At 35.2% G+C, this 9,138-nt stretch overlaps 1 pseudogene; it reads right to left on the bottom strand.

Moving 5' to 3' along the window:
- Nucleotides 1-6,713: 6,713 nt before the first annotated feature.
- LOC110909248 lies at nt 6,714-8,462 on the bottom strand (annotated as a pseudogene).
- Nucleotides 8,463-9,138: the final 676 nt, after the last annotated feature.

Raw genomic sequence — 9,138 nt, 5'->3', positions numbered from 1 at the left:
TCTTGAAAAAATTTACACATGTTATATACATGTTTTTAAGGGTTTTAGGAAAAAAAATCAAAAAAGCGCCGAGTAGATATTTTTAAAAAAAATAAACAAGTTTTGTTGTAACACATGTTACAAATATGTCAGATGAATGTAACATGTGTTACACCAAAACTTGTTTATTTTTTTTTAAAATATCTACTCGGCGCTTTTTTGATTTTTTTTGCCCAAAACCCTTAAAAACATGTATATAACATGTGTAAATTTTTTCAAGAAAAAAAAACATCGGGAGCTTTGAGTTTCCCGGGTTTTCTAAATTAAAGTGGGTTTTCTATACATCACTCCCCTATATATATATATATATATATAGGGGATGAATCATGAGAAAACTAGTTTAAAGGAGAAAACCAAAAAACTAACTAAAAAAACCTAAAAAACATACCAATTTTTTTTACAATTTTTTTATAAAAAAATGCTATTTTATATATATAAAAAAATTTTCAAAAAAAAATATATACTGCGCACATGTACACTAATACGGAAAGCCTAAACCACTTAACCTACCACCCACCGACACCCCCCAAAAACCTAACCCCCCCCCACCCCTCAAAAATCTAAATTCGCCCTCCCACCAAAAGCCTAACCCCCCACCCCCAAAAACCTAAACCCTCCCCCCACCCCCCCCCCAAAAAAAAAAAAAAAAAAAAAAACTAAACCCCTTTCCCCCACACCCAAAAACCTAATCCTAATCCTAAACCTTCAAAAACTCTAACCCTAAAAGCTAAACTAAACTTAAAAGTTAATTTTAAACATGTAGTGCACATGTGTAGTACACATATAATGCACATGTGCAGTACAAATTTTTTTAAAAATTTTTTTATATATAAAAAATAGCGATTTTTTTATAAAAAAATTGTAAAAAAGAAATTGGTATGTTTTTTAGCTTTTTTTAGACTTTTTTAGTTAGTTTTCTAGTTTTCTCATTTATATGTAGTTTTCTCATGATCCTCTCCCTATATATATATATATATATATATATATATATATATATATATATATATAGGGGACCGCTAAAATGAAAACCACATCCAGTTGTAAGAACCATGAGAACTACACCGTACGGGGCGAGTTGGACCAAAATTTTTTTTCATAAACGTAGATGCGTGTATTATAAATACATTTGTAAAAAAATTCAAAAAAATATGTCGTGCGTGTAGTTTTGAGCACCACAAGTTTGTTTTTACGGGTACCGTAAATTTTAAAATAAAATTTACGGTACCCGTAAAAAAAAATTGTGGTGCTCAAAACTACACTCACGACATTTGTTTTTTTGAATTTTTTTTACAAATGTGTTTATAATACACACATCTACGTGTATGAAAAAAAATTTGGTCCAGCTCGCCCCGGATCAAAAAGTTCTCATGGTTCTTACAACTGGAGGTGGTTTTCATTTTAGTTCCTATAAAAAAGACCCAAAGTGTGAGAAATGTAAGAAAAAATCTCAGCCATTATATCATTCCATATCAATTACATTAGATTAAGGTTATATTAGTAATTCTACCAATAAACCTAATTAAGGATCAAATCTTTGTAACCGATTTTACTGAGTTTTTTTTAGGGAATTCGAATTTTGAATATATTATCACGTAAATATTACAATTAAACTCTCATCCAATTTCTTATTTGATGAGTATACGCTACAATCTTTCATCAAATTCATATTTTCCTTCTGCATGGAGAACGACGATCAAGGTAATTCCGTATGTGTTTTTTTTCGTTTATTTTGTAATTGTAATTAATATTCGTCAAAGCAAAGCTTCAATTTTTGAATCATTTGTTATGTCAATTTTCAAGAACACCAGTTCATAACTCTGTATGTTTTTTTTTTTTTTTTTTTTTTTTTTGCATTGGTGATGTTCATTTAGTAGACCAATTTATTCAATGACATGACCGGTAATCCTTTCAGGGTGTTTTATATGTGCATAGTGTTTTTGATGTATGGAGGGTTTTTTTTATAACTATTGTTTTTTTGATGTAGTTGACTAGTTGCTCGTGGTGTTATGTTGTGCATATTAGTTGTGGTGTTTTTTGCTCTGCTACAGTGTATGGTGTTTTTGCATGTGTGTTACTTTAGTATACGAAATATTTGTAATGACACCACGTGTAACCTTTCAGAGTGTTTTTATATGTGCATGGTGTTTTTGATGTATATTATTGAAGTTGGAAGGTGTTTGTTATATCAGTTGATGATGAGATATGGTGTTTTTTTGCATGTGTTCCTTATAGGTTTTTATATGTAAATGGTGTTTTTTTTCATGTGTGATGTTCCTTACAGGTTGGAATGTGTTTTTTTATAACAGTTGTTGATTTCCTAAAGTTGATTAGTTGTGTGTGGTGTTATTTTGTACGTATTATGTTGTGGTGTTTTTTTATTGTAGAATCATTCAATTTAATTTTTTCACAGGCTTTCAAACTTATCAGCCGGTTGGGCAATTACATCTATCTCCAAACTCCGGTAAGAGGACTTATTTACCGGAGGCAGATGAATCACTTAAGCCAGCCGAAGGATAAGATGACCTTTGATACGGTGAACAATGCATTCGTCTTTTATCAAAAGTATGCAATGGCTTGAGGCTTCACTGCCATGAAGTCTTCTCAATACACGCATCATGGTGCTATAAAATCTAAATGGTTCATTTGCTCAAAGGAGGGGGACTAAACCTTTTAAGGCGATCGATACATCTAAAGAGATTGTCACCTCAAATAATGGGTCAAATAGGAAATATATTCGATGTGTTCCTTCTATAAGGACGGGTTGCGAAGCACGTATGTGTGTAAAGTTAAATGCTTCGAATCTATACGAGGTATATTCTTTCAAGGAAGCCCATAATCACTTTTTTGTTGCTGAGGAAGATAGGCATTTACTCCCTGCTAACCGAGGTATGAACTATATGCAAGAGCAAGCCGTTAACTAAGGGTGCAAACGAGCCGAGCTGAGCCCGAGCTCGACCAGGCTCGAGCTCGAGCTCGTTTAACATATGAAAGCTCGAGCTCAGCTCGATGGTAATTTTTCAAGCTCAAGCTCGGCTCGGGCTCGGCTCGGGCTCGACTCGTTTAGTATTTATTAATTAACTTTTATTAATTATAATTATTGTTATACATATAATTTAGTTATTTTTTTTATATTTATATAAATGGTAAATATTATTATTAAATATATGTTTAATATATTAATAAAAAATATATAAAAAGAAAGCTCGTTAAGGCTCGCGAGCCGGTCGAGCTCGATAAGCAAAGCTCGGGCTCGGGCTCGTTTACTAAACAAGCTTGTTTTTAGGCTCGGGCTCGAGCTGGAGCTCGTTTAAGCTCGGCTCGTTCAAGCTTTTTTTCGAGCCGAGCTCGAGTAGCTCGGGTCGTTTGCACCCCTACCGTTAACGCGTTGAGTGCCTTAACATTGGACCGGTCAAAGTGTTTAATATCATGAGGACATTGTATGGTGGGTTTGACAAGGTTGGGGCAACCAAAAATGATTTAAAAAATTTTAAGCGAGACCTGAACATGTATATATCTGTGTTTGACGCTGATATGATGATTAAACGGCTTTTGAGGAAGAAAGAGTACATGCCAAACTTTTCAATGGAGTATATAACCGCGGAAGATGGGGTTTTAAGGGGGTTGTTTTGGGCCGATGAAAATGCCAAAAGGAATTTTTCGGTTTTTGGGGACGTTGTTTCATTTGATGCCACATATCGTCGTAACAAGTAAGTTTGGTAATTATTATCTTTATTTTGATTTGTACAGCTTATTTTCTTAAGTATATGTCATTTAGTTGTATGGTGTTTTTAATCTGTATTTGTTTTTTATGTATAACATGATGTTTGTTCCATTTACTGGTATCGACAACCACAATCGCTATGTTACTCTTGGTGCCGCTATAATAGGCAACGAAACGGCTGAAAGTTATAGTTGGTTGCTAATGGTGTTTCGTGAAGCATTTGGCCGTGCCCCTCCGGTGATTGTTACCGACCAAGACCCAGCCATGAAGAAGGCTATTGAAGATACATGGCCTGAGAGTAGACATAGGTTATGCATGTGGCACATCATGGACAAGCTTACTGCTAAGGTGTTTAGTTGTTCGTCCTTTTAACCTTTTTTTTCTTTTTACATACTTTTATGGTGATTATTGTGTTATATGTTGTTCAATGGTGTTTTTGGTTGCTGCTACAATCTGCCATAGTACATATTTCAAAAAGAGGTTGTGTGCCATTGTGTGGACTGATTCAATTCTACCTGAGAAGTTTGAAAGTGATTGGGCTACCATAATGAACGATTTTAACTTGGTTGATCATGAGTGGCTGTAGTTAGTTTATCAAATCGGGGATACTTGGATACCGGCTTATTATCGCGAGGAGTTCATGTCCGGGCTTATGCGTACCTTATCTCGTTCAGAGAGTGAGAACCATTTCTTTGGACAATTTTGTAACCCAGCGTGCACTCTTGTCGAATTTCTCGGGCATTTTGATTCTGCTATTAAAGCTCAGAGACATGAGCACAGGAAGAATGACCATGACACCAGAAACACAAACGCTGAAATATGGGCCGTAGACTTTGTTTTGGATGATCAAGCGTCCAAGATATACACAAGCACTATATTTTTTGACCAGCAGTTGGAGATACAAAATGGTTCACACAGATGTGCTATCGGAAAGTGGGAAAATATGGGTGACTTCGTTAACTTTTTTTGTGAAGGACTGGGAACAACCATGCACTACTTTCTTCGAGGTATATACAAAGAACTAAATATCTAAGTTTGAATATAATCTCCTTGTGTTTACACATGATGTTTTGTAGTGTTATGTCTAAAAAATGTATAGAACTTGTCGATTACCGGTTACATATGGTGTTATGGTATTTTTTTTTGTTGTGTTTATGTTGTAATGTATTTAACAAAATTCTAATTTTTTAATGGTGTTTTATAGGTTATGATGCGGGAGGACGACATGACTGTGTATTGTACATGCAAAAGATTCGAACAGTTTGGGTTTTTGTGCTCACACATCTTTTATGTGCTAAGGATGCTTGATATTAGGGAGTTTCCACAACGCTATATATTACGACGTTGGACTCGGGAGGCTGTACCCAATAGTGCCCCTGGTGCTATTCTAGGTATCAACGAGAGTGAGGATCGTTATAATGGAGTCAATTTTTTAATGGTGTTTTTTCGTTTGTGTAAAGAGCCATAATATTGCCATGTGTCATCTACAGCCTAAAAAACATGTCATGTGTGAAATGGTGGCAGAAAAGTGCCATGTGGCACCCTAGTTATTCCTTTATTAGGATGGATAGATAGATATGTTGAATAAATAGAGTGATCCGTTGACGAAGGTAAAACCTTGGTTAGGGCAAAAGGACGTATGGTATAATAGGTTTTACATATAAAGGATTGTGACTGTAATTATTGAAATTAAAGGGTATTCATTGCAATTCGATATAAACATAAAGACGAAAAGTGTACTTTACCCTTTAATATATAGTAGTGTTACTATTGATATAGTTTTTTAATATATAGATAATTCCTTCCAAAACAATTAAACAAATGCATACAACCTTAACCTCAGACTCTCAATTCCTTGTAACAACATGGTCAAAAATATATAAAACTATTACGAGAAATAGATCATTCGTTAAGCGCTTCAAGAATCAACCTATTCAGCCTTAATAGAATTGCCTACATCGATCACAAATCGATACCTTACATCAGATTTCAACAGCCGCGCCATCGCTGTGTTCACATAGTCTATCGGGATAATCTCTATATCCGCACTTACAATGGCGGACTTAAGAGAAAGGCAAGGTGGGCGGGCGCATCCCCGCGAAAAAAAAATTTTAGTGCTAAGTTCCGTCGCAAATCCCGTCCGCACCCCTTGGAATTTTCCGTCTGCACCCCTTGGAATTTTTCGTCTGCACCCCTTAGGTAAAAAAGTGTTATCAATTTATATTTTAAATATTTTTTAGTAAACTCTTATTTTTTTTTAAAAAAAATACTACCTAAATTATATAACTTTTATTACCTAAATAACTAAACCCAAATACCTAATACCTTTAACTCGCCCACTACTAAGTCTTAGCCCAATAAACAAACCCAACAAATCAACAATATTTCAAACTAAAATAAAATAAACAAGCCCAAAACCCTTACATATTCTCTCCCGCTCTCTCTATACCACCGTAATCAGCCACCATATCACCGCCGATCGAACACGGGTCTTTGTTATTTTTGATGAATTTTGGTTGTTATTAGCCGCATACTAACCATGACAGTAGACATGTGCTTCGTTTTGTTTTTCATTATGTTATATGGTGGGTTATATTTTGTTAATGATGATATTTTGCCTTTTTTATAGCTGCATACACCACACAGTAGATCTGGTGGGTTATATTTGTTAGTGAAGAATGTTTGGCTTTTTCTTTTTATGGTGTATATGTTGTTTAGATGATTTTTAGGGTTATTTACATTATGATTTCTAGGCTTGAATCGTTGATATATTATGTAATATGTTATGGAGCCATGTTTTGGATAGATTTCAAAAAATGAAAACCCGTAGGGTGACATTTTAATTATGTTTGTAACAAAGTTTGAGATATTTTTGACGATTATATAAATTTATTCGATGTTCTTTTGTTTTACATGACCCGACCCGACCCGATACGAACCAATTTTTAACTTATATACCTTGGGGCCTAAAATTTTTAAAAATATTCCGTACCCCCATGAAAAAATTTCTGAGTCCGCCACTGCGCATGATCTGCTGCAAAATTAAGCATCTCTTGAGTTTCTTTAATTCCACCAATGTTACTACCAGCAATAGTCTTCCTTCCTGATAAAGGTTAAAACCAAATTCCACCAATTAGCTAATTTCATCAGCTTTTAGAAGCTAAAAGCAACACAAACTTCAACAATCAAAATTGTTACCCATGATCAAATAAAATGCTGCCACTTCAAGTGGTGACTCGGGTGCACCAACAAGAACAAGCTTTCCATGGGGCGTAAGTGCATTAAGCAATGGTGCAATCGGATGATCTCCAGACACTGTATCAATGATGCCATCGAGTGTACCCCTAGCAGCCTATTAACATAACCCAAATCATAATTCAAAACTTAGCAAACCAAGTATCAACATTTTCAAACAAAAAAAAAAGCTATCACCTCCATTTGATGTTGGTCTTTACTGTTTATAAAATGGTCGGCTTTAAGTCCATCAATTGCATCTTGCTCCTTAGCAGAGGTGGTGCTAAAAACAGTAACTTCCGCCCCGAAAGCCTTAGCCATCTTCACAGCAACATGACGGAGCCCACCGAGACCAACCACACCCACTTTCGTACCAGGTTTGTCCAATCCAAAGTATCTGAGAGAACTATAAGTAGTAATTCCGGCACATAGCAAGGGTGCACCGGAATCTAGTGGCAAATTCTCAGGCCAACGGAGGACGAAATGCTCATCTGAAACCATGTGATCGGAGTACCCACCGTACGTCTGTGTACCATTAAAGTTGGGGACACCATAAGTAAATACCGGCTTAAGGCAATACTGTTCATAGTCAGAAGCACAACTTTGGCATGATCTGCATGATCCCACCAAGCACCCAACCCCAACTTTGTCTCCAATCTTGAATTTCTCCACTTTGCTTCCTGCTTCTGTCACCTCACCCACAATCTCATGCCTGTATTATACACAACTTTAATTAACAAAGGTGAACAAGTAATATAAAGATAAATAATAGACTGACATGTCCCTTTTATAAAGTCAGATAAAAAACATAATTCCATTAATGCTTAAAAGTTTCGAAACAAATTAAACTGTACAAGGAAAATTGTACCCTGGGGTTGCTGGGTAGCTGGTAAACCGCCAATCGTTTTTGACAAAGTGAAGATCAGAATGACAGATTCCGCAGTAAAGAACTCTGAACCTCACATCTTTCTCTCCAGTAGCCCTGTAAACATATAATAATTGCGCTCAACAACATGAACTCGTAACTGTGAAAAACATAACTATGAATGATGAAAGAATACCTTCTGGAGAAGGTGAGAGGGAAAGTATTCCAGACGTGTTGCGGGCGGCATAACCATATGCCTTGATCGGATGCTCGGATTCGGGTGAGGTGGTCATTTTGTGGTGGTGTTGAAGAGGGGTGTGGGTTGAAATGGGGTTTGGGTGTGGGTATTAATAAGCCAACCATGCATGCTGCTTTTTTGATGTATTCATTCATGTTAAAATCATCGAAGCCTTTGAATTATTACTATGTGCATATTGGTGTCGGAATGTCAAACAACACTGATTACCTGTTTGGTTATTACAGAGTTGGCTAATCCATATTGGTGCTTCCGAACATGATGCTTTCTTCTTTTTTGGAAATTACCGTCTTCTTTTACAAATTTATTTTATTTTCATTTTATCATTTAATAAGAAATCGTGAGTTTTCTTGTTTAATTGTATTTAACATTTTGGTTATGAATTTACGACAAATGGTTAAAATATCCTATAAACGCAAAATTTGATATGATAATCTCAACAATTCATTCAGTAATAGTATATTATGTGTCAAATCTTAGGTATGCACTTTTGTGTATGTTTTATCTCAAACCTAGTGTTTATAAAACATTTACAAGGGTATATCTAGTTTTCCTAATGCTTATATAAAATATATTGAAAAAGATATTGGGAAGAATAGTGAGAAACAAATTTGAGGTTTGTTTTGTTTTCCCATAAAAATACACATGATGATGGAGATGAAGATCTAGAGGTGTTTTCGACAATTTTATGCCATTTTACCTCATCGCTAAAGGTTTCAAACTTTGTATTTAGTAGAATTGGTTTTTCTATTCAAAAGGGGTGGCGGCGCAACTTATTGCCCGACTACCTGCCATTGCTTTGTAAAAAAAAGTGCTTTTTGGAGAAATTCAAAATTAAATATTTGTGATTAACTATTTACCTCATATTTAAAAAATGATTTGGGATGGGTTGTGAATGCTCTTACATATATACATGACGGTTTACAATTCCATTCTCCATCTGTAAGGAAGCGTTTGGTTCGCGGAATGTTTTGGAATTAGAATTAGAATTTGTATAGGAATTAGAATTTGAAAGAATTGGAT

The sequence above is a fragment of the Helianthus annuus genome, chromosome 14 (genome assembly GCF_002127325.2).
Source record: "Helianthus annuus cultivar XRQ/B chromosome 14, HanXRQr2.0-SUNRISE, whole genome shotgun sequence".
Taxonomy (NCBI): Eukaryota; Viridiplantae; Streptophyta; class Magnoliopsida; order Asterales; family Asteraceae; genus Helianthus; species Helianthus annuus.
Note: the sequence above shows the minus strand (reverse complement) of the source record. Positions and strands in the feature narration are given on the sequence as shown.